Genomic DNA, 3220 nt, shown 5'->3' with positions numbered 1-3220 from the left:
TTATGCATGCCCGCGCTTTTGCGCTACTTCAACAATGGATTTCACTTGCAACCATCCCACAAATATTTGTCAGCCAAATCAATTTAAAAATAATTAAAAAATGGTTCAAATAATAAATTTAATATGTGCCTGTAGCTTGTTTTGATGGACGACAACCCATGTGGCAAATGTATTTTACAAAAAGATTTTCTTTGATTTGGTAAGGAACAAAAAATTAACAAAAAAGTTGTTTCGCCCAACGTGGGGCTCGAACCCACGACCCTGAGATTAAGAGTCTCATGCTCTACCGACTGAGCTAGCCGGGCACATGGCGGGTTGCCGCAATTGGCGCATAAGACCCGAGGGGCTCTGTGGTAGGGATGACTTAATAGTAGCTGTGCCCGACGTTTACATTTCTCGGCCCTACATATGTACATAAATACATATTACTATTAATTGTCATAAAAATTTTATTTCACTGAGGTCCGAAAAGTGTAAAGTCTTGTGGTATCGAAAAATAGAGATAGTTCCAGAATAATTTTTGCAATAATGAGCTATAAAATTGGATGTTAAAGTTCAGTCATAAAAAACTAACGCACATAATGTCTGTGTTTGTGTTTGATTTATATCTAATTACAAAAAACCACTTTGAATTTTAAAAAGGCCATGATAACAACACATGATAAAAAACTCGTTCTTAAAATAAATATCCACGAGGTAATATATCTTTGTTGGTAGAATATTAGACTCTTAGTCCCAAGGTCATGTGTTCGAGCCCCACTTAGGTCATTTATTATTATTAATAATATAACGAACCATAGTTTTTTTCACATCGGAAACATTTTTATCAATTTTTCCAAATAATAACTTATTCGATATGAATTCAGCGTGGTATAATATGAATGGAAATATATTCCATTCTAGAGTTATTCATACAAATATGGTTTCAGTTGCACATTCTAGCCAAAGACACTAGAATAATATAGAATAATATATTCTAGTGTCTTTGTTCTAGCAATATTGATTTCCTCAGCCAGACATTCTGTCTACTCATTTACAAGGCTATAGTATTTTCAAATTCCTGCGTTTCATTCATCAGCACAACTCGCCGGCCGGCCAAGCCCCCCGTCAAAAATATCATTAGATTTTTGTTCCGTTTCTCACAGAAGAACATACATGGCATTCCGTGCGTAGAAAAAAGGTTATTCATAATCATTTGTTACGCTTAATTGTTGTCTTTGCGGTTTACCTCATGGCTGTTTTTGTGAGCTGACCGCAAATTGATTTTAAATTCATTTCTCAGTCTCCGCGGCCTGTGGGGCGGCAAATAACAAAAGCCGGAACGGGTACTCTGGTCTGAGAATTTTTGATTATTGTCATTATTGAGGCACTTAAAATGGAAACATTTCTAAACGGATTGTGTGGAATAAGAATATTTTTCCCACCATGCGGCTCAACTCTGGCCTACAGCTTCCCCACTGTTTATTTTTGTGAAATTTAAATCTGCACGCGTTCTCTCCTTCAGCCTGGCTGGTTTATTATCCTTTTGCCGGCACTTTTTTATGAGTTAAGCCAGACGCGGCTTATCTATGTGACAATGCGGTAGGCACCGCAAGCGAAATGGTAATGGTTTTCGGGGAGTGTGTGGCAACGCCTTTAATGCCAGGCCTACCAACCCAACCACCCGGGACATACCGTCGCCCTTCGCTTCATTCATAAATAAATTAAATAAAAATATTTTTCAAGCCCGCAAGCCATGCAACAATAACAAATAAGCGGAGCGGGGATAAAGAACTCGACGAAACTCAACCGGCGGCAAGAAATCTGCATAATGAAGCGTAATACGCAAATGGTGTGGAGTTGTGATTGGACCGGATTCAGCAAATTGAGGTAGGCGGAAGGTGAAGGAGCGCAGAGTTTAATAACGCTTACGAGGCCTTTAAGGAGTCCAAATCCGCGAATCCGAGGTAGTTGATGTAAAGGAACTTAAAGACCACGGAAAACAATGCTTAAGTAAATTTAATTTGTGATCTTGCTGACTTAGTTTCTCAAGCTGATTTTTATATGCTGCCCTTAAGCTTAACTCTTTTAATAATAAGACTTTATATTTCTTTTTATATATCCGCATCGAGCGCATGTTTCAATAATGGCCACTCAAAATCTCGTCCTTAGAATCGAGCACCCCTGAAGTTATTAAAAGATTTGTGGCGCTCTGGGTAGTGGTCAAGGAGAACCACCCCATATGAATGAATCAACTCCGGAACTCCCCCGTTTGAAATCCATTGGCGTTATTGGCCAGTCGGATTCGGCACGCCTCTTTGGCAGCATTTTGTTTGGGCGTGTTAAAAGTTAAAATAAATCAAACAGCCATAAATTTGCCGCTTTTGGCAATATGTGGGGAATTCGATACGTTCATCAAATGTAAAAGGGTTCAAGCGATGCGTTTGCTATCTATCAATAAATGTCTCTATATATGTGCGGACCAGACGCCCCCTCACATATTTTATCGTCGGCAGGACAGAGCCAGGACCCAAACGATACGCATCCTTTTACCATCCTATAGATTCCAAACTCTGTCTGTCTGTCTGGGCCGGAAAAAATGGGAATCACCCAAAGTGGAGCAGCTTATGAAAAATATGGCGCAAAGGGGTTAAATGACGTATGCATTGCAACCATTTCTCTTATTCTTCGAGCAACTGACTCTTCATTTGCCTGCCGATGTCTTAGTTACCCAAAGCGGAAGCTCCAAATTTATCATTGCCCCGACAGGACTCTGTTTGCATTTTATGAGTGGCCAAAGGGTTTCGAAAATATGTATTTTTGGACACACAAAAAATGTGATCAATAACGCTTGAGGTGGAATAGGACTCTCTGTGGGAAAACAAATGTGCAGTCATTTTCGGTATTCGGGTGTGGGAAAGTTTGATCTGGCCCAAAGTGAAATAGAATGATGGGTTAAGTGGAAAGGGAATGGATAGTAAACTGTGCCTGCAAAAGCTCTGATTAAGTCTGGCTTTCACTGGGACTGAGAATGCCGAATCCCTGGACTAAACGAAAGTAATTTGCTTCACCTCTCAACTGCGAGTTATTTTCGGTTTGATAAATGCCGGCCATTGGCAGAGATATTTCATTTAAATTATACATGAACAGTAAACAGAAATACTCCCTTCGAGATAGCCTAGACAATCCCCAGAGCACTGGGAAGTCACTCCAATAGAATATATTGTACGATTGTCTGATT

At 39.7% G+C, this 3220-nt stretch overlaps 1 non-coding gene across 1 annotated transcript; it reads right to left on the bottom strand.

Moving 5' to 3' along the window:
• Positions 1–232: 232 nt before the first annotated feature.
• Trnak-cuu lies at positions 233–305 on the bottom strand. Its single transcript has one exon. It is a non-coding gene; the product is annotated as a tRNA-Lys (tRNA).
• Between the last annotated feature and the right edge of the window lie 2915 nt (positions 306–3220).

Source organism: Drosophila sechellia, chromosome 2R (assembly GCF_004382195.2).
Source record: "Drosophila sechellia strain sech25 chromosome 2R, ASM438219v1, whole genome shotgun sequence".
NCBI lineage: Eukaryota > Metazoa > Arthropoda > Insecta > Diptera > Drosophilidae > Drosophila > Drosophila sechellia.
Note: the sequence above shows the minus strand (reverse complement) of the source record. Positions and strands in the feature narration are given on the sequence as shown.